At 30.4% G+C, this 10000-nt stretch overlaps 1 protein-coding gene, 2 long non-coding RNA genes and 1 other non-coding gene across 4 annotated transcripts in view; 2 read left to right on the top strand and 2 right to left on the bottom strand.

Annotated features, from left to right (window-relative positions):
• Positions 1-4804, bottom strand: part of LOC149885659 (uncharacterized) — a 9145-nt gene extending 4341 nt beyond the window's left edge. Inside the window, exon 1 of the mRNA XM_090093703.1 lies at positions 4717-4804. The gene's annotated coding sequence lies outside the window, so the exon portion shown is untranslated. The remainder of the gene's footprint in view (positions 1-4716) is intronic.
• A 238-nt stretch (positions 4805-5042) lies between these two features.
• Trnag-gcc (transfer RNA glycine (anticodon GCC)) lies at positions 5043-5113 on the bottom strand. The gene has a single exon. It is a non-coding gene; the product is annotated as a tRNA-Gly (tRNA).
• A 3207-nt stretch (positions 5114-8320) lies between these two features.
• LOC149885658 (uncharacterized) lies at positions 8321-8828 on the top strand. The gene is made up of 2 exons (XR_016453855.1): positions 8321-8442; positions 8579-8828. It is a non-coding gene; the product is annotated as an uncharacterized LOC149885658 (long non-coding RNA).
• A 779-nt stretch (positions 8829-9607) lies between these two features.
• The window catches only part of LOC149885657 (uncharacterized), a 1794-nt gene continuing 1401 nt past the window's right edge, over positions 9608-10000 (top strand). The window contains exon 1 of the long non-coding RNA XR_016454392.1: positions 9608-10000. This exon is cut by the window's right edge and continues 615 nt beyond it. This is a non-coding gene — a long non-coding RNA (uncharacterized LOC149885657).

Below are 10000 nucleotides of genomic sequence, written 5' to 3'. Positions count from 1 at the left end.
ACGGTTCCCGTCTGACTCCCGGTGCTATAACCCGGATAATAACCATACCAGATCCCCGGTTCAATACCGTACGGGACCCATCTGTATAGGCTAGCTGCGACTATTCTCACCGTTTTAAGATTCCTTTTTTTCTGTTAAAACTCTTCTCCAAAAATATTTTCTCTTCCTTTTCCTTCCTTCACTTCTCCTTCTCTACTTTTTCTTCCCTTTCATCCCCTTTCTCCTATTTTTCTCTTTCAAAATCTCCTAAATTTTCTCAATTCTTCTTTTCTATGTCCGCAGATGTTTCTTAAATCAAGTGTTTTTCTAGTATTTCAACTGCTGTTCTCGCACTGACAATAACTTCACCTTCAAGTTCATATAGTGTTTTTATTTTGAACACAGAGTCTTGACTCACTAATTTATTTTGTTTAACGCTCTTTTCCGATCTCAATATCTTTGTAAGAATCATAAAATCATCACAGAATTGTTACAAACCTTGCTAATTGAGAACTATTATTTTATTGGTAAAAAGATGAAATTGAATTTCTGGTCTTTATTGCTAATAAAATTTTAAATTTTGATTGTGAGGCTTTTTATACTTTTGATGCGACTGTACGTTTGTGTCCTCCATGTGTTTCATTTGTGTCCTCCATGTGTTTCATTTGTGTCCTCCATGTGTTTCATTTGTGTCCTCCATGTTTTTTAAGTCGAGTAAAATTTAAGACTAATGTTGATAATTTCTTTTTGTTTTTACCCCAATACATAATTATATATGTATTAAATTTTTTAAAGCAGAGTAAATGTTAAATAACTATAATACTTAAGAAAAAATCCTTCATCATCGCTGTCAAATCGCTTCATCATCGCTGTCAAATTGCTTCATCATCGCTGTTAAAATTACTCTCATCATTGAAAATATCACTTTCGCTTTCACCACTCCTTCCCCCTCTGCCACAAATAGTAGAACATTCTGCGAATGGTTTCTTTAGTAAACCTTATTTCAATTGGTAAATTTTTCTCTTTTTTGATTTAGTTTAACTACAAATTAGAGACATATGTCTTCCATTGCAACAGTTCAGTTCTTGAAAATTACTGCGTATCAACCTGTTATAACTTATATATATAAAATTTTGTTTCATTGTACCAGGCCTCTTCTGATATTTGTCTAGTAAATAAAAGGGCGTTCTTTAGCATTTGTTCTTCAGAAAGCAATGGGGATATAATAACTGTTGTATTTTTTTAGATCTAGTTTTGTAGCATTTAGGCAAATCCGCAAGAAATTTTTTTTTAAATTATGCCAAATCTATAAGTACTTTTTTTACACCTGTGATGTCGGATGTTATCAATGGGATTGATAAGAAATCTGCAGGCGAAAAAATCTGTTTCTATATTTAGTTGCACCATTAACCAGGCTTTTGTTGATCCGACCAGCAGACCCATCTCTTTGTAAAAATCTTGAATATTTATTTTTCTAGAATCCTTTTCTTACCATCTTTTTTTATTTGCCAAGACTTTTTATTCTGGTCTTTGGAAAATTTGTAAAATGCGCTCGAAACATTACGTTATGAGGGTGGTTGTTTTATTGATGTGTTGACGTTGTTTTTGTTTTCTTTCTATTCATTCAAAAATTTCCTTTTAATGGTCACCTAAGAAGCTTTTCTAGTTCCATTTTTGAGCTTTTATGGTCTTCTATTATTGCTTGCTTTATTATTATGTCTACTTATCATTTATTTACACAGCAGGTTAAGTAGATCTCCGTGTGGACGTCTTTTCCTAATCGCTAATTTAATTTTTTCTTCTTTGCACTTTATTGTATTATTGTTTCTTTGGATAAAAAAGTTTTCGTGTGTACGTCTTTTCTTACTGCTTTTTAAATTTTCCTTCTTCGATATCCATGTATAAAGACTTGAGATTCCAAATGAAAGCAACAGCTCATCAATCTGTCTTTGCTGAGTAATTACTAAATTATTAATCATCTTTTATGTTACTCTCTATATATAGCAGTTTGAAGTATGTTTAATATCCTAACCTTTTTTTCAATAACTAAATTTTCAATTTGAGATTTAGCTTTTTTGTAGTTCTTCACCGACAAGATAATTAGTCTCTTTTCTGAGCATCTTCTCTTTTACAGGCCAGTAGTATCTAGTGGAAGAATTATGTTAAAGTTTTTTTTCTTCACCCTTCTCACTACTTCCGGTAAACATCAGCTGAAAAGTGAAACTAAACATAGGAATCATCAACTTCATCTCCTTCAGTAAATATCTGCATGTAACTTGATTGAAATAAATCACTTTCTTGGATTCTTATACTAAACTAACTTAACTAGTACGGTAGCCTAAGAGCTTTTATCACCTTCAGATTCTTATAATCACCTTCAGATTCTTATAATCAACAGAATCAATACTTTATTTAAGTTCTGAGGCATAGGATACCAATCATTAAGATTTATAAATCATTTGAGACTTTTCATGCAGTACTCTTTAAACTCTAACAAATTTATTTTAAATAAAACAGATGAGCATGTAAAAAAGATTGTATAAAGCTTTTTAATGAGACTTACCTCAGTCTATCTTTGGATTTTGAAAAACGTGCATTTGAACCAGAGCCACCTGACATAATCAGAGAACAAATCAGAACAGTTTCATTTCGAAACCTTTTTTTGTTTCTCTTTTTGTTTTCCTTTTCTTCGTGTTACCACTTCTTAAACTCTGACTTTACTTATTTTAAGAAGAACTCATTTTAAGAAGACAGTTGTAATTATTCAAATACGTAATGTTTTTAGCCCAATTAATCTTTTTATCTTAAAAGATTGTTGTTGTTAAAAGAACAATGATAGTATGACGGTCGCCGTTGTTCTACGTCTATTGTTAGATTTTCTAAATTGTTCGGCCAATGATGATTTTTTCCAGAGCGATCTAAAAGTTTGAGAGAAATTCGTCTTTTTTTTACTTTCCACCTTGTTACAGTTGCAGTTTTTGTTCGCCTAGGTTTCATGTTATTCTCTCCCTATTCGATTGTTTCTTAAAAAATGAGGAAAGGGGTTATCTCATCAAAAAGTCTGTGATTTTGATCACAAATTTTTCCTTACATATGAATGGAGGGAAGGGGAGTCTAAAGGAGGAGTTTTTCAGATTATTAAATCTATTTCTTTTTATTTCATCCACTCTTGGAATATATGAGTTGTATGTAAAAAACGCGGTTGTTGCTTACAACTACAAGCACTTTTAAAGAAGCTTTCTATTTGGAGGAATGTAGTTTGTAAAAAGTAAAATATTAAACCTCCTATGAACAAACATTTAGTATGATTTTGAAATGTAAAATATCAATCATAATCTAACCATAAAGACCAGAAATTGTTTTTTTCTACTGTATTAAATAATTGCAGCAAGCCCTTCTTGACCCCTAAAAGTCCTTCCCTAGGATATGGTTTCTAAAAACCCTTTTCAGTTTTGTGTTTGTTTTATATTAAACTCGATCAAAATTCATCGACAGATTTCAAATAAGATCAAAAAAAAAAATTTTTTCGTTTTAAAGTTAAGTACGTTTAAAGTTATTTCAGGGAGTAATTTTATGCTTTGCATGGTTATAAATCTTAAACGAAAAGAGATTTTTTGATGAAATTTGAAATCTATCGATGAATTTTGACCTAGTTTATGATAGAACAAAAAAAACTTTTATCATTAAAGAAGACGTAGTTCTAGGAAGAGGGCAGTTAGGGGTCGGGGCGGGGTAAGTTTAGCTCCAATTACCCTAATTTTTTGCAACTCATCCTCATTCGACACCAGTATCAATATACAAGAAATTTGAGTATGCCCCATGCCTCTTAGTTACCTATCTTGAACAACAAAGTTCCTTGACACTCCCCTAAAATATGTAATATCTCCCCAGGCCCCCACTAAAAAAGTTGTCGTTACTTTTTTTGAATGAGGGAATGTTTTCTAATGATAATCGATTAAAAAATTTCTGGGGTTGTGTTGCAAGGTCTTAGAGCATGTTCCATTTGCAACCATGAATAGGAAGAGGTTCTTTAAAAAGTTCCTGAGCGACAGAAGCCCATACAAGTCATTAACTTTGTTAAAACACCAATAAAGAATATTCCAATGCCCCAAAAGTATAAATTCAAAATGCTAATAACTTCTTCGAACTGGCAAGAGTTTTCCATCCGGTAGGGTTTGTGGTACCAGTGGGGGAAGATCTTTAGTAAAAATGCCCGAAGCTACTAGCTCGGCACCAACTTACTTCTTATGCCAACCTTCTTAAATTTTTGTCACGTTTCTAAACATGAAAATTTAAGAAGGTTTGCTTAAGAGTGACAAGTGTGGCTACGAAAGAGTGACGAAGAAGGCCACGAAAACAGGATTGACCAGCATTTTGAGCAACGTTTAATAGCGGTCTGCGATGCTGCAGTAATTTTGTCGTTGAAACTTCTGACAGTTATAAGTGGTTGTTTTTTCTTTCCTTTGGCGATTCTGCAGATCAAACAGTTACAATTGTGAGAAGTGTGCGGAAAGCCACCTCACACAAACGACAGAAACTGATTTTCTGGGTTGATCTTATGTTTTGCAAAAATTAGGGGTTTTTAATAGAAAATCGTGTAAAAAAAAAGTTTAATACTGTATTTAAACGTTGAAAGAAAAAATCAGTTTTCAAAAAAAACTGTTTGACATGATTTTATTGCCAAAAAGGCGACAATTTTTTGAAAAAAAAATTTTAAGTAACAAATACTGTACATACACTCATTTATCCAAACATCTTGCTGTAAACTCCTATTGCCATGAAGTATCACCTTTAAAAAGGATTTCTTTAATCTATGCATTAAATCTATATTTACCAAGTTTCGTAAACTCACCGAGTTTCGTAAACCTTTTTATCAAAATTTCTATATTCTCCTGTGGTTATATTTATTCAAAATAGTCAAAAAGTTATGCTGAATATCAATGCATAACAAATGAAGATGGGATTAATTCTTAATGGATAAATATTTTAAAAGAAAAAGGCAATATCGGAGATTAAAAATAGGATTAATTCTGAAAATGATAAATATGTTAATAAAAAGGATGTGCATTGTCGGGGAATCGAACCCCGGTCTCCCGCGTGGCAGGCGAGAATTCTACCACTGAACCAACAATGCTATACATTATTTGTGGTTTAAAAAAGATTTTGTTTTTAACAATTAAATAAACAAGCATTATATTGGTTGACAATTTGTTAAATAATTTTACGTAAATCCCTGTGTTGTTTGGTGTGCAAATCCCGAAAATAGTAATAAAAAAATTCTCTCACAGTTCCTCGCATCTTTTTTTAAAAAAATTTATTGATCGAAATCTGAAAAAAATATTTACAACAACTTGTTAATATTTTATTAGGTTGGCAAGAATTTGTTATACTGTAAGGTTGGCAATTAAACCAATTGTTTTTAGGTCGATAGTACTGATAAATAGCACAGCTGTTTGTTTTCTTCCTACACTTTTTTTTATATAAGTGATGACTTGTATATAACAGTTAAAAAACATCAAAGGAACATCACTTATTTTATTAAAAAAACAGGGGAGACCGGGGCTAGTTGGCTACAGTTTTTAGGCTCTGTGAATTTCTGGGTGAACTTTTTTGAGGATGTCAAATTGCAGTTCAAAAGTATATGAGTTTGGCAAGCATATTTAAATGCCAAAGACTATAAAAAAAATTAACTAGTGGCTCAAAAAGGGACTCCAATAAAGAAAAAAATGTGCCAACTTACCCCCGGCTTGGGGTAAGTTGCTTATACTCTCAGGGTAAGTTGGCACACCATATAAAAAGAGACAAGTTTAGCAACATTAAGCATCGATTTTAAGCGCATCTTTATAAGAAAACTCTTGATAATTTTTATCCAATAATATTTTTTGAAATTAACTTTTATTACCCTTAAGTCGATCGAATAAGAATTTTCTTCTATAAAAATAGCATCAACAGCAATTTTTATAACATTTTTAGAGTTTATAGGCTTTTCTACTTTTCTTTTGTAATTTCTCATGTCTGCAGATCTGTAGTGTTATGTAGCTTAAGTGAATTTACGGCCAATGCGAAATGTTGTAAGCTGGCACACGCTGCCAACTATCCCCGCGAACATTATGCCTACTAATCCCAAAAACTTTTGCTCACAAAATGGCTTATAAATCCCCAAAAACAAGAAATATTGAGAAGCACAAAATGTGACTGGTTAGAGTGAGCCATAAAACACCTACATCTATTCGAGTTTACTTGTAGCTAATGCGATTACTTTTTAAAATTGAAAATGTAACAAAAGTCACATAAGTTATAAAATTAGTAAAAAAACACAAAAATTGCTATAACTTCTATGCGCTTGCGCTAATAGCCCTGAAACTACACTGAAAGATGAATTAGTTAATTGGGAAGGTTCCATGTAAATTTTAGAAATTTCTGGTGGAAAATTCCAAAGTTAAACGTGTTTCAACTTACCCCAGTAGCCAACAAGCCCCGGTCTCCCCTATACTTAGCATATTTTGGAGTGGAAATTGGTAATCAATAAAATTGTTGGGTTTCTTTGAAAGTTTGACAAGTTTTCGTTGAGAATCTTTGGAAATGAAATAAGAAAGAGAAAAAAGCATTTTAATTTGCAGTACTACGGTAGCGAGAATGCAAAAAATTGTTTAAAGATTGTCATTTTTCCAGCATTGTTGCGGTAATCAATTCGTCATAAAACAATTAATGTGGAATAGGTATAAGTGTCGCGGTAATCTAATCGTTATAAAACAATTAATGCCCCCCTGGTTAATATGTGTAAATAGCGTGATCTTCAAAATCTCGCTCTCTTCCCAGCTAGCCTATACAGACGGGTCCAGTACGGTATTGAACCGGGGATCTGGTATGGTTTTTATCCGGGTTATGGTACCGGGAGTCAGACGGGTCCCGTACGGTATTGAACCGGGGATCTGGTATGGTTTTTATCCGGGCTATGGCACCGGGAGTCAGACGGGAACCGTACGGTTTTCCCGGGCGTTAACACCACATATCGACTGTTTTAGAATTTACCTCAGGGATGAAGTTTGAAATTGCCATTTTGTTGTGTAAAAGTTTTTGCGATATTTTGTTAATATTATATTTCTTTTACGCTTAAATGTTGTTTCTTTTTCAAATAATGGTATATATTTTTTTGCATATATTTTCCAAATATTTCCTTTAAGTTATCCGTTTTCAAATTACGATTGTCGGATAAGAACAATTTTTTTACTGTTTGATTATAGTAAAATATATTTGAGGATAATTTTTTTACTAACAGTATTTTAGGTATTTCAAGTTCATTATGTTTTCGTTATGTTCACAATAACTATTTATAGATACTTCTATGTTGATTTTTGCAAATTGATTGAAACATTAAGTTGAAAACACTGGTTTTGAGTTGTCTGAGATACTGTAATTAAACTACGCGCGAAAGCAATTACAAAGAGTGGACATTGCGTAGTTTCCTTAAAATCTTATAAACATACTTTGAGCGGTATTTTTATGGACATATTTGAGTTGATTTGTGAAGAGTAAATTGAAGGCGAATTTTTTGTGGATGGGAGTTTTTTATTAGAAGAGAAAATGTAGAGTTGAAACATTGCGTTCGCCGCGAGAAAGCAACATATACGTTGTTAATAATTTTATAAAATCTATCTTCGTTTAATTTATAATAATAAAACTATTTTGGTAATTGGGGAATATTTATAACCTAATAAGATTTTATTACCCATGTCCTTTTTTTATTATTTGTTATTATATTGTTATCTATTTATTGTTTGTTAATTTTGTTAAATAACAGAAAAACATTTTGTAAAATTACAAAGATATAAGTAACCTTATTATGAGTTCAGACAGTACAAAACGTAGAAAAACTGCTGCTGAAATAGCAAGAAATGTGAAAGAAGTATCATGCAATGAATCCGAGTTGTTGAATAATATTTTAGTGTTTAACTCTTCTAAATCCAATTGTCAAAAATACTTTTTTACCCGAGTCTTCTCCTAAAAATCCCGAAAATTAATGCTGGGGCCAATGCTATAAACAATTCGAAGTTTTTTTCGAGAAAAAAAATCTTTCGTAAAAACGAAATTTTTCACGTACGAAAAAAAGTTCGTAATCTCGAAGAATTTATCGCTGTTTGTATTTTTTTCGGCCATTGCTATAAAGCATAAAACGCATACGTCACTAAAATTCACGAACTTTTTTTATCCGTAATATATTGTGGTAATATAATAGTAATTTTTATTGTAAATTTTATTTAGTAGGCCTACTTAATAAATTTTATTAGTCATTAAGTATGCTGTGCTGTCTATTCTATTTATATGAATATTTTTACATTCTAGTATTTGGTGTTTAAAAAAATTGTGTAAAATTAAAGTAGAAACATGGATTTAATTTTTTCGGATGAAGACTTACATTTCGAAGTTGATGAAAATGAGCTTCGCCACCGATTGCCTCGAGAGGTTGGTGTTTAAAACATTACTTAAAATTACTATATATATATATATTTTTTAATGATTTTTTATCGAACAAAATCAGAAATCATACTAAATAGGCGCAGAAATTATATTTTTGTTTTGTTTTTCAATATCATTTTAGTTAAATGGTCGCTTTTTTAACGAAGATGTTTCTGACAACGTTTTTCGAGAGCAGTATCGAGTCCCAAAAGCTGTATTAGATTTTTTAGAAACTAGGCTTAAATATGATTTGCAACATTACACTAAGCGCAAATAAAAACATTTCAGTACTTCTACAAATAATGGTATTTCTTCATTTTATTGGCACAAATGTTTTTTTATCATGTTCTCAGAGACTGTCATGGAATCTCTACCAACACAATTTATCGTATTATACAGTGTAGGAGAAGCTATTTTCAATGTTAGTGTATTAAGTTAATAAAACTATTGGAAGTATATATATATTTACATATATATATATATATATATATATATATATATATATATATATATATATATATATATATATATATATATATATATATATATATATATGTTTATTTAAATATATATAAAATTGATATATACTATACATTACATCATGTTATCATTGTTAATTTTATATACTGTAATATATCTCTGCTGTTTTTGAATAGAATAATTAAATTGCCATTATTATTACCCTTGTTATATATCATTAGCACTGTTAGTAGTTCACTTTACATTAGTTTATAACTATTTGTATATAAACTTGAATGTAAAATCTTTATTTAGAAATATGATTGATTGATTACATACTTATATTATGTTAATATATACTATATATTACATACTTACACTTGAACATTTGTAAATATATATATAAATAAATATATATATATATATATATATATATATATATATATATATATATATATATATATACATACATACATACATATATACATATATATAAAATATAATGTAGCAATACATATTTTTATTTAAATAGTTTGCTAACTAAAACATACTAAGCTTCCCAAGAAGAACCTCTTTGTTTTCTCTGATTTTTATTGCTAGTAACATTTTAAGTTCTTTAAACAGCATTTTATTTTGTGTATTTGTGTATTTTTTTGTTGTGTATTTGTGTATTATATGGCATATTTATCGACTATTTTTACTTTTCTCTAGTCAAACACTATAAAAAAATTGTTTAACCAGAATTACTGTCGAAAACCTTCATAAATATGTATGGAATTTTAAATTCATGCATGCATTGTTAACGAAGCATAACAAGGAACTGAATATTCGATTAAATGCAGATTTTAAGTAATTAGTTTATTATGGAGTTACCAAAATCCTTTTAAGCTTTATTTATAAAGTATCTGCATAAAAACACAAACAAAGAATGTTCAATGATTTTGAAGCGCTAACGTTGTTCCAACAATGGCCGCCAAAAATCACGAAGAAAATATCTAAAATTAAGATCAAAAATCTATCTGAAGGTTTATTTCGAAAAAACGCATTTTTTATCTGAAAAGGCGATTCCCTTGTTCGTTTATAGCATTGGATTTAATAGCGAAGT

The sequence above is a fragment of the Hydra viridissima genome, unplaced genomic scaffold, assembly GCF_058129835.1.
Source record: "Hydra viridissima isolate aposymbiotic clone 2 unplaced genomic scaffold, HvirCarnegie_v1 scaffold_7, whole genome shotgun sequence".
NCBI classification, from domain to species: domain Eukaryota; kingdom Metazoa; phylum Cnidaria; class Hydrozoa; order Anthoathecata; family Hydridae; genus Hydra; species Hydra viridissima.
This window is presented reverse-complemented; position numbering and strand designations above follow the sequence as displayed.